Below are 17,388 nucleotides of genomic sequence, written 5' to 3'. Positions count from 1 at the left end.
CGGCGCCGAGCCGCATTACCCAGGAGCCCTAACTGCTGCAGTCAATGTCTTTATCAGGAACACGCATTCATCAGTAAATGTGCCTGTTCCTTTCAGTGGAAATGACAGACAGGTACATTTTCACCGGCCTGGAATTGGTCGGAATTGGTCGCATGAGCGCAATGCGGAAACAAAGGAAATGAGAGAGATTGCTTCTTAGTGTGTGTGCGCACAAACCGCATGCAGTCTGTTTAAGGGTCGGTCCAGACCGGCACATGCTGTGGGCACACATTGAGAGGGGGGGGGGGTGGTGGAGGATGACTTCATTGACCCCTATACGTTAGTGTGTACTGTACGTGCGTATGTGTGTATGTACGTATGTCCGGCCACATGTACTACAGCCCACCATCGGAGGGGGGGGGCACCGGGGGGGTAGGGGGGGCACCGGGGGGGTAGGGGGGTACTGTACTCTAGTACAAACTGGACACGCAGTTTCCCAACCACTCAGTGGCAGCCAATGCTCACTCGCAGGGCTACTGAAGTCGCTCGCTCTATTTCGTTTTGCCAGTGTAAAACAAGTATTTCAGCCCGCCATTTTGTTTAAAAAAAAAACTTTATTCAACCAGGGGAAATCCTGTTGAGATTGAAATCTCTTTTGCGAAGGAGACCTGGCCAAGAGCCCTGGCCATTACAGCTTAGCAAAGATCTCAGAGTGATTTATCTTCTTTAATTGAAGAAGAGTAGGCTAGCCTATAGCCTGTCATGTTTTAGTAGAAGAGTAGGCTAGCCTATAGCCTGTCATGTTTCAGTAGAAGAGTAGGCTAGCCTATAGCCTGTCATGTTTTAGTAGAAGAGTAGTCTAGCCTACAGCCTGTAATGTTTCAGTAGGCTAACATTAGATTTTCACAATAAAGACCGTGGATGATAGAAAGGACAGGCCTACTGTAAAAGCAGAGCAAATAATAAAGTGAGAGAAATAATTGCCTTTGCAAAAAATAGCCTAAACAAAGTGTTTCATTTGTGAAAGTGTTATCGCTATCAGTTGAAATAAACGTTGGACTACAGCTCAACACGTGATGTAGATTATACAGGCCCAATGCGGCATAAAGACATTTTAAATTAATTAATCATCTAGATAAGATCGACAGTTTGGCCTATTATTATGAAACAAACAGTGACTAAGCAGTGATAAGGGACCAGGCTTACTCAAAACAAAGCCTGCATTTTTGTACAGAGAAATAAACATATTATCAACACTGGAGACCACATTGGATTCTCATTGATCCATTGGAATGGTTATATGGCAGTTTGATTGGACACAACCTAAAGGAAACTTTATCATCCTCTTTCAAATCAAAGTACTCCAACACTGCTGGTTTACGACCAGACAGCTGTGCGGCTCAATAACACTGCAGAACTGCTCTCTCTCTCTCTCTCTCTCTCTCTCTCTCTCCCTCTCTCTCTCTCCCTCTCTCTCCCTCTCTCTCCTTCCCTCTCTCTCTCCCTCTCTCTCCCTCTCTCTCTCTCTCTCTCTCTCCTTCCCTCTCTCTCTCTCCCTCTCTCTCCCTCTCTCTCTCTCCCTCTCTCTCTGTCTCTCTCCCTCTCTCTCCTTCCCTCTCTCTCTCCCTCTCTCTCCTTCCCTCTCTCTCCCTCTCTCTCTCTCCCTCTCTCTCTGTCTCTCTCCCTCTCTCTCTCCCTCCCTCCCTGAGACCATGTACCCCATCAATAGGTTGTACTGTGTTCTCTTGAAAAGATCTCTCTCTCTCTCTCTCTCTCTCTCTCTCTCTCTCTCTCTCTCTCTCTCTCTCTCTCTCTCTCTCTCTCTCTCCTGGAAAACAATTAGCTAGATCCTATACACTGTGGGCCAATTTAAACACTTGTGTCTGAAAACCCTTGGTGTTAACAGAGCGCCCAGCGTCTGTCTCAGTCAGTGACTGTAAAATACTAGAGATTGAGGGCATCTGAGCAGAATGATGTGCATGTTTTTCTTTTCTCTATTATTTGGGGTGGATTATTTGGGGTGGCAGCAGCTCGGTTGAGTGGTTGTCTGGGAATCTGAAGTTTCCTGGTTCGATTCCAGCTCCTCCCCGCAACATGTCGAAGTGTTCTGGGGCAAAACACTGAACCCCAAAGAGCAAGCTAGCACCATGCATGGCCGCTGCTGCCATGGGTGAATGAGAGAGGTAATTGTAAAGCGCATTGGATAAAAGTGTTACATAAGTGCACTTCATGCATTTTCCATTCATTCTGCCATTTTTCTAACAGGCTGTTCAATCAATGGAGCTGTCATGGAGGTGAAGGGTCCACTTCAGTGTTTTCATGAGCTGGTTTTAACTGTGTGAAAGACAATCCCGGGAGATTTGTGTAGAATATTCTAAATCTCAATTATTCACTGTTTTTTTTCCGTATATTTATGTATGAGTGACCCCATTGTAAACTCCAAAAGAAGTCATTGCTTACGCTTCGAAATATGCCTCTTCAGATGGGTTTGAAATGTATATATCAGCTTTGAATTTGTTTTGCAAATCTAAGCCGGTACATTGTTAGTCGATGCTATTTGATCAGGCACTAGACAGGCTCACGCTGAATCCTCGCCGGTCTGAGGAAGATGCTCTCAGTGCTAGCGAAGTCAGCCTGTTCTTCATTCTAAGATAAACCTATAAGCTCCCCTGCATAAACAGACAGTGTTGTCATTTGTGATGCTGCCAAGCCCGTCTAGTTTTACTTGTTCTGTCGGGAAGCGGTCGAGCTGAGTATTGTCCAAAGATGATCACAATCAGCATTTTCTTCCAATCAGCACGGTTCATCTCCTGACATGTGGTTTGCTTCCACGCGGTTTCGTGCGGGGCTCAATATTTCTTCGAGTTCTTTAAGTCTCTCGCTTTTGACACAATTGAGCTAATCTGCCTCACCCCACACCAGAGATCCTCCTAAGATGATATAATACCCTAGTAGCTGAAACTGACTCTAAATTGAGTTTGAGAAAGGATCAGTGCGTGATTTTCTTCCTCCCTCTTCCATCTGACCATGTAATGCTTGTTTTTGCTCCCATGGCAACAGCGAAGGGGGACAACAAACAGTCCCCTTCGCCAAGTACATTTTGCTTTGTACATAAAAAACGATGCTTGGTGTCTCAGTGAAAGTCTAGTCTATTCTAGTCAGGAGTCCATCCACTTTCTAAATCCACTAGCTTTTTTAGTAACTATTTTGGTAGTTATTCTTAGAGCCTGTAGAATGCTTTGAGCAGATCCACTATGGTGCAGTAACACTATACAGACAGCAGAGGGAGACATAGACCAAATGAACAGTAGATTATCATGCTATCTTATTGAATTGCATGAGGTTCAAATCGAATAATTGAAGCTATTGATACCGCACAACAAACAGTGCTGTCCATGGCTATGAAATCACAGCTCTATACATGTAGGCCTACAGTATCTTTCAGAACCTTGTTTGAATGTTGTTTGTGTACTGGGATAGGAGACTGGATCCGAATAAAATAACAAGTGTCAAATATTTTATTGGGGAAAACTTCAGAATAATCATAATAATAATTCATTTTATTTATAAAACACTTTTCATTGTCAGACAATCTCAAAGTGCTCAACTGTCACTTGTATCTGGGACAATTATTGTGTTGTTTTTGCTATTTTTCTATAGGGTACACCTACAGTATATAAGTATAATATGTATACATAAAACTCAAAGTGACCTTTGCCCCTGGTGGTGCCGGCCCAGTGTGCCATTCCCAGTGCAGGTGTAGACCTCCCATCTGGTTTTATTTTGAGCTGCTGCTCAACAGGTCATTTTGTGAAATCGATTTTCACGAAATAGGCAATTATATGCGACATTTGCATAGTTGCTGACTTACTGTTGCTGCTAAGTAGCTGGATAACGACACTGACAACAATAATGAAATAGAGGTTAATCGTGATGCAATTTGATTGGACTCCACTGGCTTCCCTTGACCTTTAAGCTGAGGATACACTACAAGATATTATGCCCGATTTTATACACGATTCACAATCCTGCCGAGGCTGTCCTAGTCAGCAGCAGTCTGCACTAGTTGGGGGTAGTCGGAGTGACAATCAATCAGTCGGAGCATATCAAACATGTTTGATATTTTTGAGCAGATTCTGGACGCAATCGTGTAGTGTAAACTCGTCCAGTCGTTACAGTAAATGTGCGATACCCCAGTTTTTCAGTTGTCATACAATTATCATCAGAAGCCAGTCGCCTGGCTGTGTTAGTGTATACTCCCAGTCATTTCATAATCTGTTAAGATTGCGAAAGTCTTCTAGTGTATCAGAGGCTTTATTCGGAGTCACCTTGATTTATCACAGCTTAGTTTGCTTAGTTCATATTTGAATAGGCTCCCTGCCTTCTGTCTCCCTACCTCTGCTTTGCAGCTATACCTAGTTTACTCTACATTCTCTATGAGCCTGTTCTGCTAAGTGCTAATTGTGCTTTGTTGTATGATTCACTTAAATATCATATTAGAGACTAAAGTTAGCTAACACATAATGGTCTACCATGTAGGAAACTTCTCTGTAACTATTTGTGCACTCTCCTGTTAGTCATGTCTCTCTTATGAAGTATTTAGCCCATGTTTACTGCTCTGTAAATGTTCTTAGCCATAGACAAACATTTTCCAGGAGCTTGCTCCATCGTGTCGTTGAGAGAAGTCAGGGAATAATTTTTACAGCTCACTTTTCTGGCCCCCGGGTGAAACTGTTTTTTTGCTTCCCTCTGGAATATGTAGGGGTGGGACCTATGCCCCCCCCCCCCCATTGCTCTCTGTAAAGCGCATTGTGTTGCCTCTGTGTATGATATGCGCTATACAAATAAAGTTTGATTTGATTTGAATAGGCTGTCACCTCATCTGATTGGCTAAAAATAAAAAATGTAACTATACCCTTTTGATAGACTTCACATGGCATAGCTCAGTCTAACCAGTGGGGGTGATGTCAAGCGCTGATAATTATTTATTTTTTATTCCTATATTTGGGGATTCTTCAGAGGAGGCCAATCTTACCTTGGCATATAGGAGAAAGTGCTACTGGGAATCACTCCAAACTTCCACTCAGTTGTTATAAAGGGCAATGATGACATTTAAAGAAAGGAAAGGTTCTACGGTTCCGTTTTGATCGGCTGTGTTCCATTCCCTTAATCCCTTCCCTGTGATCAAAAGGGCAAGCAGGTTGCAATGTCAGAACATGGTCAGAAGGACTCTCCCTCTAGGGAAGGGAATAAGGGAAGGGGAGGAGGTGCTGAAATGGAACGGAATGCACCCTATTAGAACCACTTCCGTTCCAAATCACTTCATTAACTTGAAGATTTACCTTCTTACAACACTCTTGACATTCTTGACGTAGGCCGTTCTGCTACCGGAGCTGGAACAGCGGGATGTTTACAACTGAGGATGTAGGCAATTTTACCTGAGTTGGTCATGAAAAGATGACTTAGGCAAAAAAATAAATGTTTTCCTCAAAACATGACTTGGGACATTATTTTAAGAAGGTGCCGATGTCGGCAGGTTTGAACACAATTGCAGGTCTGTATGCCATCATGTTCTCTGTTGTCACACAGTGGTGGTTCCTGTCAAATCTCCCAGGAGGGGCAATTGTTGCGATGATGGTTAAGGTGACCTGTTCTATGGGTAAATTAACCTAAATCACCCACAGTAGCTTGACATTGTCACATTGAGAACATTTTCTGGTCTCCTCGTGTACAGTAACAATACCACTAATCAGATGGAAATATAAGACAAGGATTGTTCCTTAGTTTACATAGGCTACTGCAGGCTACAGTATTTGTGGTTAACTAGTTCATTGTCAGTCTTGAATAGTGTTTGGCTCTTCGATGAATGAACATGAATGAAAGATGAATGAACATGAATGAAAAATGAATGAACATTCCACAGTGATCATCAACAATATGGGCTGACATTCATCAGTTCACCCTCAAAGACACCTTTGGATGTAAAGGCAACTACTTTACATGAATGAAAAATAAACGGACTCTCACAGTCATCAGATTCAGTTATCACATGAGAGGCCTACATGTTATAGGTGCAGCAAATCCAGAATAAAGAGTTGAATGTTGAATGTGACTCTCAGCTGTGTTATTCTACGTACGGTATGAGGTAAACACATTAGTCCTGCACCTCTGGAACCCATAGAGATTGAATTACAGTATGAAAAAAAAAGATTTTACATGCAAGTCTGTAAGAACAAGCTGGACGATTTTCAACCAGACTGAAATCTGAAGGGGCAGTTCTCCACAGAACACGACTTGACGCTGAGTGGACAATGATATTCAGAAGCAGGGCCGACTAGGAGCTACGAACGTAACAACAGTAGAATGGGACAGACAAGATCCCTCTCTCTTTTCCCTTTGGCGTTCGCTCATATCGTCCTAATGGACCAGCCGTTCCTGTTCTCATATGAATTTGAAATCAATTTGGTACTGTAGAAAAAACACTCATTAATTTCATTGCAGGTACCCCTCGCTCATAGAATAGGCTACTTGAAACAAGTCCCGTAGCTGGTTAGCTGGAAGCTTTGTTAGCTTAGCATAAGAGCAATATGCTAATTGTATAGTTCGAATCACATTATGGACCATCCACGTAGGTCTGTAATTTGAGATATAGTTTGTCTTTCGACTGAGTTAAATGAGCGAAGTGTTGAACATGTCTGTGGGTGTTTCGCATTCATAACAGTAGATGCATCGGACAGTATCCACAGCACGCTAGAAGTACACTGAGTGAAAACTAGTTATTTTTATAGTTTCATATGACAAGAAGAATCAATCTATATAATTATCCAGAGACTCCAACGACTTCAACTCAACATTTATTGAAGACATTCATATATTGCATTACATAAACTGATCGCACTCTGAGCTAAATCGACTGAACTAAGTAGCAATTGTCTTACTCCGCCTCCACATAACATCAGTGTGCTGCGCTCTATACATACGGCAGCCTATCACCACATTATTATGTTAAAATGAGCCAAAATGTACATTTTCTCAGCTTCACACGACACATGCACGTGCTGGCATGCATGTCTTGGCATGTGCATAAATCTTGAGGCTGAATCTTACAGTCTGATCTGTAGTTGGATGTTCAAGGGTGCGATTATTCGTTTCGGTTCCTGGTGTATGCCGAAGGTGATGATTTGAATGGTGAATTTAGAGCTAATTCATCTGCCCCTGGGGTTCTGGGTAATGCTTTCTCTAGCCTACATGTGCATAGATAGATAGATATGTAGATACATAGATAGAATGCACAGAACAAACCAGCTCAACCACTCCATCGTTGTCATGAAGGAGCATGCATCATGGGTGGGGGACAACATGTTTGTTGTGCACTTGTTTACACTAACCTGATTGGTCTGTTGGCCTACAGTACAAGGCAATCTGTCAAAAAGGATTAGGTGGGACGCATTTGTGACGCATTTGTGACACATCTAGGCCTGGTGTTGATTTCTTCTGGGAATAACAGGTCTTCGTTGTGTGTCACATGAGTGATGCTCAAATGGATCTGATCTAACAGTAGCTTCACGCACACATACGTACACACACGCACACAGACGCACAAGCGCGCGCGCACACACACACACCAACACACAAGAGTGCTTCTTGGCTCCCTGTAGCATTACAGCTGATCATATACAAGGAGGTTCAGGATCCTTCTAGACCCTCATATATGATTAGGTGGTGTCAGACGGTCTGACACTCCTGAGTCACACTCCTCTGTGCTCACTCCAGTGTGGTGTGTCTGTGTGATCGGTGGCTTGTGATTGGTGGCTTGTGATCGGTGGCTTGTGATCGGGGGCTTGTGATTGGTGGCTTGTGATCGGTGGCTTGTGTGATTGGGGGCTTGTGATCGGTGGCTTGTGATCAGGGGCTTGTGATTGGTGGCTTGTGATTGGTGGCTTGTGATCGGTGGCTTGTGATCGGTGGCTTGTGATCGGGGGCTTGTGATTGGTGGCTTGTGATTGGTGGCTTGTGATCGGTGGCTTGTGTGATTGGGGGCTTGTGATCGGTGGCTTGTGATCAGGGGCTTGTGATTGGTGGCTTGTGATTGGTGGCTTGTGATCGGTGGCTTGTGATCGGTGGCTTGTGATCGGGGGCTTGTGATTGGTGGCTTGTGATTGGTGGCTTGTGATCGGGGGCTTGTGATCGGTGGCTTGTGATCGGGGGCTTGTGATCGGTGGCTTGTGTGATCCGTGGTTTGTGATTGGTGGCTTGTGTGATCCGTGGCTTGTGATTGGTGGCTTGTGTGATCCGTGGCTTGTGATTGGTGGCTTGTGTGATCGGGTGCTTGTGATCGGTGGCTTGTGTGATCGGGGGCTTGTGATTGGTGGCTTGTGTGATCCGTGGCTTGTGATCGGTGGCTTGTGTGATCGGGGACTTGTGATTGGTGGCTTGTGATCGGGGGCTTGTGATCGGGGGCTTGTGTAATCGGTGGCTTGTGATTTGTGGCTAGTGATTGGTGGCTTGTGATCGGGGGCTTGTGATTGGTGGCTTGTGATTGGTGGCTTGTGATCGGGGGCTTGTTATCTGGGGCTTGTGATTGGTGGCTTGTGATCGGGGGCTTGTGTGATCGGGGGCTTGTGATTGGTGGCTTGTGATCACAGGCTTGTACCTGTGATAGGTCTTTCTTCAAGGTCAGGTGATTTCTGACTCCTGCAGAGAAAGATCTGTCTGGACAAGAGTGACTATCGAAAGACTCAGAGAGCGATGACATTTAGACCCCATTGTGATATGATGACATTTAGAACCCATTGTGATATGATGACATTTAGAACCCGTTGTGATATGATGACATTTAGAACCCGTTGTGCAAATAGTGTTTGCCATCAATGAGCACCAATGAACCATGCAACACAGCTGGAGGAAGTGAGTAGTCTCACACTCTCGCTTGTTCCAGGTCTCATTCTCACACTCTCTCTCTCCAAGAAACCGGTTGCATAGAAATGTCAAGTCAGATACACCATAACTCCTACACAGGCTAAACAGATGCAGAACGCACGTTTGATCTAATAAAGTCCACAGCTTAAGCACCGGACAGTGTTAAATATCGAGCCTCACTCCACATTCCTATGTCAGCTTCTCCCCGCGTTGACCGTGTCTCATTTGGCCCGGGCTAATCCGGGCTGAGCACAAGCACTAAATCGCTCCATCCACACCCTCGCGTTCGGGGGTTCTCCAAAGCCCCGATTCATGATTGTGCGTTAGATTTAGAGAGTGCTGAGCTGTTAACGGCTGTTGTTTGGAGCGGCTCTTCGAAGGGGCTGTTCTGGTCTCTCTCGGGAGGAATGTGGCCACAGAAGTGGAGATCTACAGATCTGCTAATTTACAACCTCCAGCAGGTTGTGGGGAGTTCAGCTCCTGCGCCGGGCGAAGGTTCACGCCAGTGTCATTGTCATAGATGTCACAAAGACGCTTAACAGAAATATCTACAGTACATATTATAATGCATACCTACATATTATACTTAATGCACATGCTATACTGTGTGGGTTTACTAAAAGCTTTCTGCTTAAACGTGTCGGTCTCTTCTCCTCCTCTCTGCTCTGATAGGCTATGACCCTCAAGGTCCTGAAAGGAACCATCTCCGTCTTTCAGATCACGCTTCGTTCAACCGTCACCAACGCCACCATGTTCCCGTACTGTATGCTACAGGATTACCGGCATGTTTTATCTGGCACGGTCCGCCCTCAGCCCCCGGAGAGAGGGGCGATCCGCTCACACAGACCTGTGAATGACAACGAAGGTGGAAGCGCTCCAGACACCGCGTAGGTGTTGATGTAGCGTGATGTATCATGTTGCCACCGAACGCCGACTTCACCAACCTCCACCAGAGGAGGAGAGGCCAGAGTACACAACAACAGGGACACCCGTCACCGCCGTCTCCAAGAAAAGCACCAGCTCAGCTAACCCTAACCTCAACACTCAGAAGAGTGAGATTAGACAAACATACTCCTGGAGCTCGATCGCCTTGTTGAGAGGAGTCAGGGAACATTACAGCTCACTTATCTGGCCACCGGGTGATTACTGTTTTTTTGCTTCCCTCTGGAATATGTAGAGAGTGGGTCGTATGCCCACCTCCGTTGTTCTCTGTAAAGCGCATTGTGTTGCCTCTGGGTATGAAATGCGCTATACAAATAAAACTTTGATTGATTGATTGATTGATTGATTGATTGATTATAAACCCCGTCAAATATTCTAACATTCTAGTGCGCACTTTCATATCAAATCGTATTTTTAACAGAGTAGGATTTGGTGGGTGCGAACGAACTGGATGTCTACAGCCATAAGGAACATATTTTAGTCTGAACGTCGTGTTCAGATAATTACAATAGAACTAGTGGGCTTTTCATTTGAAAGGTTGATTGCTCCTGTCAGAACGCGGAATGCTTTTCAGGTGCTGCCTAGCCTGCCTATGAGCTGGCAGAAGCCGTGCTACTTTCTCATGGTCATTAATCACTTTATCTACGACATTATTGTTTATCTGCTTGATCTTTTTATCCGTGATTTATGAGAGCGGTCTAGTCCTTATCGCTCAATGTGTAATCAAGATCAAAATGAACTTGTCATAAAAAGACACGCTCATTTTCTGGTGCCATTCTGCAAAAAGAAAACTTTAAGAAGTTTGAAGCTAACTTTATGTTCCACACTATCCTCTACCATAACAAAAGGCAGTGAAGCGTATAATATTTCATTGAAAATAGCACAACCAAAGCATGAAGCCTAAAATACTTCCCAGGGAAGTACCTCTGTGTAAGGAGATGGAAACCTTGCATGAATGAACTTTAAGACCTGTAGGCTTCACTCTTTGATAACCACACACTAATGAAAATATATTTTCAGCGAGCACAGGGGCAATGGAGGTATGGTTAATAAAAATGTCCTCTCATCCGGTAGACTGAACGTGCTGTATCAGTGTCTGAGAATCAAAACCTACCTTCTACTATATCATGCATGTTGACCAAGCAATTACTGGACCTTGCTCTGCCTGTCCACTAATGGATTCGTCTCTGAATGCCTGCTGATGTTATCAATTCATAAATGTTCCACACAGAGTCCCAGAATTCAGCTGCTATTATTTTGTGGAAACTTTGCTTCCTGCTGGAAACGCCCAAATGGACGCCCAAATGGACTAAGATTAGAGTTAACTGCTGAATTACTGCGGCAGGGAAAATGTAGAAGCATTCGAAAAATGACATGAACCATCTCGATCTCTCCATGTTGTTTTTGATCCGTCAGTCACGCTCAATCTGTTGCTTACGTAACTCCAGTTGCATAATCTCCCCTCGACATCGGTTACGTCACGAGTTGCTTTGAAACGCGGTTTAGCCCACACAGTGCAACACTGTGGAGTCTTTGAACTCCTCTCAGAGTTTAGGTGCAGTGTACACACCGTGTAGTAGGGCTGTTTGTCTTTCTGTCTGGCTGTTTGCCTCTCGCTCCCCCCCCCTTTGTGTCTCATCTGGCTGTTTGTCTGCTGTCTGCCTGCCGGTCGGTCCGTACTGAGGCGTCCCTGGGCTTTTGTCGAGGTTCAGTCTGATTAGCGAGCTCATTAGGCCGCCCTCGCCCTGCGTGCGTGAGATTGACCGAGACGTTGGTGGAAAACGGAGATAATCCCCAGCCAATCTAAACAGAGCAGAATGGAGGTGTGCTCGGGTTCATTCTCGCGGAGTCGTGCTAACCTTTTCACCTCAGCGTGTGCAATTTGAGAACAATCTCGATCTTGATCGTAGGCATATAGGTCCAGTCACATTAAGGTGGTGTGTGTTTATTCAATCATGCAGCTCTGGTCGACAATGTTCTCAAACTGGACTGAATATCCATTGTGTGGACACGTTCATTTTCAATCAAATCATGTAAGAATACTTCTTACAGTACATCCTAGTGATCATCAGGCAATAGAGGTCAAAGGTTGCATCAGCACTCATTGCGTAATGGCTTTGGATTTGTGATGAAATTCTCCTTGGTGCGTCGGCCAAAAACAGGTTGTGTTGTCTTTAACTGTAATGGTTCAGTGTTGGATGAAGTGAGGGAGAATGTGTCGGCCTGGGAATATCACACACACACACACACACACTCAGACCCCATGAGAGCAGTGTGGCTCTCCGTCCTCCATTTTGCGTGATGTGTGCGAGGGAGAGGACCATCCCTCACCCAGAACTCCGACTCTCGGCCAAAGAGAGGTCATCGCCACTGCCAAAACGCACCGGTTGTGTATTGAGAAAGATATGAGACTCAGGATAGTTTGTTTCTGGCGGATTTGATAACGTGGAAGAAAGAACTGGAAGACTCTCATTATCGCAGCAGAAGTTTGTATGTCTAAAACCTGCTCTCAACCTGTGGTGTGAGGACCCTGAAAAGCCTGCGAGACGACTTCATCTGAAGAACGGGGCCGTGCTCTACGATGTCCTCCTGTACCCTACGTTCACAATGCACACCTCTGTCTGTGCTTTCCTAAGCAGCGGAGGCGCGAAATCATTTACCAGTGTTCCGCTGTAAATTTCAACGGACAAGTAAACAACACACAATTGCCTTTAGAGGATGCTGAGTGCAGTGTACTAGAGGGCCCTTTCTCATATTCCTAGCTAGCAGACAAAGCAATTGGGACAATCCAATGAGAGGCCTCTCCATCAGTAGAAAAGAAGCTTTGTGCAATAGAATGATCCATTCAATGTGGTGGAGAGGTGCTACAGACTAGCGCAGCAGAGGAGAGGGAGGTCTCTGTACTGGATCAAATATGTTGGATAAAAGATGTTCATTAAAAAGGTACCAGTGTAGCCAGTAAGGTGAGACAACACTGTACCGTAAAAAATGCTTCAGGCCTTGTTTACACGTAGCCGTGGATCTGGGAAAACGGTGATATTTATCTGTGTTTGTACCTGTCGTTTACACGTAAACGGAGGTTTTAACCCACTGAAAACGAATGTTTTAAAAACTCCGGCCAAAGTGGAGATTTAGGAAAACTCAGTTTTTTCGTTTGCATGTAAACAGAGGAAGACGAAGATTTACGTCATGTATGTGACAGAAAATGCATTGTCAGGTGTGCGACCTTTGTTTACAGTGTGTTTGCTCCTCTGACGTGCTCTAATAATCATGGATGCTAAAGCGATCATTTTATGTTAGTGCAAAGTCTGTTGGTGTGTTTGCATTTGCAAATACAACAGCTTTATTATGATAACATGTCTTCGTGCTTCTCGTTACACGGCCGTCTACAGGCGTAGTAGAGTGCTCTTGGTGGCGTGTTTATGCGGGTGGCGGCATATTTATGCGGGTTCATGTGCACGATTTTATTTTTTAAAACGGAGAGGGGGAAATATACGTTTATGTAAATACCTGTGTGTAAACGAAGCCTCAGATTGGGAGTTTGGGGAGAGGAGTGATGCACAAGAGCAGCAAGGGAAGATGAGACCAGCAGGTATTTAGAAGCAAAATAATTGGCCAGGGGTTTGAAAGAGATATGACAGCCAAGCCAAACCTGCTTGTCAGGGGCCGGGCAGCTCAGCTGTCCGTACGTCTTGTATTCTGACAATTCTGACAATATTCAGATTCTTCTAAATCCAGTCTGTCTGTCTTCCTCAAACTATTGCTCTCATATGGAAAACAAATCCACTACTCACAATTCTACAGTGCAACAGCGTGAGCTCCACCAATCAGAGACATCGCTGTTGGCCACCCCACCCAACCCCCTGCCTAGGACTAAATCCGGCCAAATTGATTGATTGGCCACTGATTGAGCACAGCCGCAGTTATTCTGCAATTAGGAAGACAAGCCAAAAACCGTTTGGCAGATAGATGATATGATAGAGAGATAGAGAGAGAGAGAGAGAGAGAGAGAGAAAGAGGGAGAGGGAGAGAGAGATGATACATACCCTTGTGTATTTTATCATTTGTCTCCTCCTCCTTCCTCTTCCTCTGATAAACACCCAGCCCTGCCTCACTGCTGCAGCTGTAATTTGGGGTTTTAAAATGGTGCTGGCACGGAACAAGGGGTATCGAAATAATGTGATGGATGCATTGTTTATTCCCCCAGATGCTTTTAACACAACATCGCCAAATGATTTTCCGAGAGAAGGTATTAAGAATGAATCCCTGAGCTGCAAAACCTAAGACTTGTTTGTTTTCACACACTGGATATTTATCGAAACTAAACCATTAATCTGCATACAGGGCCGCCGCTAGGGAGGGGGGGGTATGGGGGGGCGAAAGGGGCGGTCGCACCGGGCCACACGCTTAAGAAGGCCTCGCGTCAGGCAGGAATGTGCATTTTATTTTTGTTGTTATTTTTTGCTTTAAGAACTATTTACATGTTACACGTCTTACACTATGTGCAACACTGGAAACACTGAGCTTTGGCGACGTAGAGCCGTGTTGGGGGGGTGTGACCAAGTGACTAAGTGAAAAAATCTCACTCCAAACCTTTGGTCAAACTTGGCAGCCCTGTATTGGCTATATTCAGCAGTGCAGTGTAGGCTACTAGGCTACGTCACAACCGTGGAAGATGCATGATGTGCGTATTTTGTGCCATGTGGGAAAAAGTCGTGCGTGGATAAAGGTCTCGCAATGCGTGTTTCACAGACAGGGCCTCGCATATCTCCCAGACGGCCCTGGCTGCATACGGGTGGAAATGCTGCTTGGTGCTGCAATTAAACGCTTGTTCCATTCCCACATTTACATATCACTAATGCGCCTTTCTTAAAGGTGCTCTGTTCGATTTACTGCACTTTTTGTTTTAAAAAAATCCAATATATGCAATAAATAGGTCCAGGGGAGTCATAACTAACTGTACAGAAAATATAGCCAACGGTGTCGTGTCTGTGGAGCAAATGCAGAATGTATTTTTATTATGAGCGAAGCCGGCCCGGCGCTGAGCCCCGCCCCCTGAACGGCACCTTATGGAGTGAAAACGCCCACTTGTTTATATCTGATACGCTGCACCACTGCCCCCTCTAGTGGCCGAAAAAAATCAAACTGAGCACCTTTAAAGTCGCACAGAAATGAAAAAAGCATTCTGTCCCATTTGGGTTCACATAATTGGTCATAGTGTTCACCTATTCAACAATGTATGCCAATTTTTTTTTAACAAAACTCTACTTTTGTTGTAATCTTATATCAAAGTATATAATTGCTTACTTCCTGGAAAACGGTAGGTCACTTGCAATTACGACAACAGGTACCTTCGATTTTAGGCCAATAATCTCACGACATCCACCCGTCAATCAACGCTATCCTTCTATCGAATCTGTCTTAAGTTCTTAAAACCCGTCCACTTGTCAATGTTCCAATCAAATTCCTCTAAACGCATGTCCCACCCTCATAGCTTGTTTGCGTCGGAAATAGTCAAACTACGGAAGTTAGATGATCTCAAGCGTCCCTTTCTGTGCGACTTTTAAGGCTTTACTGCGTTATATATTCACAGCTCCACTGTATTTGAATATCTGCTACTGTATATATTATTTCTTGAGTTTATTTCATCCCTCGTAAGGTGTTAGGCATGGCTGCGTTTCTCAGTGTGACAGCAGTGTGTTGTGTGATGCTGTGGATGATAAGGTCTTCACCATCAGTTCCAGACAGGATGGATAGCACTAAGAATAGCCACTATAAAGCCCATTCAAATAGATAAACATGGAAACGGCCCAAGAGGGAACTATGAAAGAGGAGACAATGTATCATTCCTGACCTCCACTGGTGTGAGACCACACACCATGCGCTCCTATAGGGATTCCATTTCCCAATTACTGGCATTACTGTAATTAGTCATATTCATAAACAGAGAGGGGAGCAGTTAGTTCCAGGCTTGTGGCATTACATTAGCCACATCCCTAATGGATTTTCCCCCCGTTGGACATGCTCAGTATTCTGATAGAGTGCCTGATAAAACAAACCACAAGAATAATTCTGCATCAGTCAGTGTGTCAGGGATTAGATATTCCCACTCAATGAGAGAGAGAGACTACGTGACTAGTCTTACATGGCGCATTAACAGTTCTTATTAAATAGGCGTATATCATCAAAATCCATAATGGAGCGCCATGACAACCATTGAGGTTAATAGTGTCTCTCCACAAGTGGAAGGAGTCTGTGCATGCTTGGGTAACAACTCACATAATCTAGTTGAGTCGAGCAGATGAGTTATAGATATACAAAAATCGTTGGTCTAATAGCCCTGCTATGATGTCTCTCTATTCAAATGGCGCAGTAAAGAAAGCAATCAGGCTATAAAATCCAGCCAGGGTCACATGACACTTCCAAGGCCACGTACAGTCAACAGATCTCCGCAGAGTGAACGTGCACGTCTGCGCGTGGAATTGAGGTCTAATTGTTCCACTCCTACAACCTTCACTTAACCTCCTGACAGCTGACGGAATGCGCAGCGACTCCCGAGTTGGCTCCGTCGCCTGCAGCGTCGCCCCGGGAGACAGGGGGAGGGCAGGAGGTCAACTATGTGACATGGCAGTTTATCAGGACTTTTGAAAATTTGAGAACGATATATTGTCTCATGCTAGTGAGCAATCAAGAAAACCCCCCCCCCCATCACCGCCACCACCACACACGCACTGCACCCTGGGAAATAGACTCCTAAGAATATTAGGGGACATCTGCATCAAGTCTATACACTTTATAATCAACTTATGTTACAGGATCCGCACAGGAACTGTTGATGTCTGTGACAAAGAGCACATGGGGTGTTGCAACCTCCGTGCAGGTAGACTGAAGTGTTGTTGTTTTGGAGGCGTCCCAACACTTTTAGCACCGATCCTGTCCAGATAGTCCCCTGCTGAAATGAGCTGCAGTGGTTGAGAAGCTAAAAGGGCTGCTGTTTGAGACAAGTTGGCACACCACAATTCATTTAAGCCAGAGAAATGCACACCTACTAAATACACAACTAAGCGTGAAGCTATTCTCTTAAGACTACAGACATACGCCCATGTGAACAGAATTCTAATCCTTTTTTTTAATCAGCATATATTCACAAATCAAATGAAACTGGCTTCAAATTAGGTTTGATAGTCCATAGATCAATCATGAGGTTCTATTTTTGCCGTCAACACAGTGAAGGTTTGTAATATTAATCTACAGTATAAAAACAAGAACAAATTGGCAATGGACTTTGTTATAACAAATACATTAAAGATAAAAGTATATCCCTTTGTTTTAGTTCACAAAGCCACACACAACAGACATAGGTTATCATAGTGTAATACTGCCCTCTGCTGGATGTTTTTAAAACGGCAGCAGGTGTAGGATGAGTGGAAGTGGAGTCGGCTGTTCAGTTCCAGTAATGCTCCAATGAGGGACGTATCACTACATGTTCAAGGTTCTGCCCCACGTCCCAAATCACGAATCCATTCAGTCACCTGACCCAATAAGACA

Source organism: Borostomias antarcticus (genome assembly GCF_949987555.1).
Source record: "Borostomias antarcticus genome assembly, chromosome: 5".
NCBI lineage: Eukaryota > Metazoa > Chordata > Actinopteri > Stomiiformes > Stomiidae > Borostomias > Borostomias antarcticus.
The sequence above is the reverse complement of the archived record's forward strand: the minus strand, read 5'-3'. Positions refer to the sequence as shown.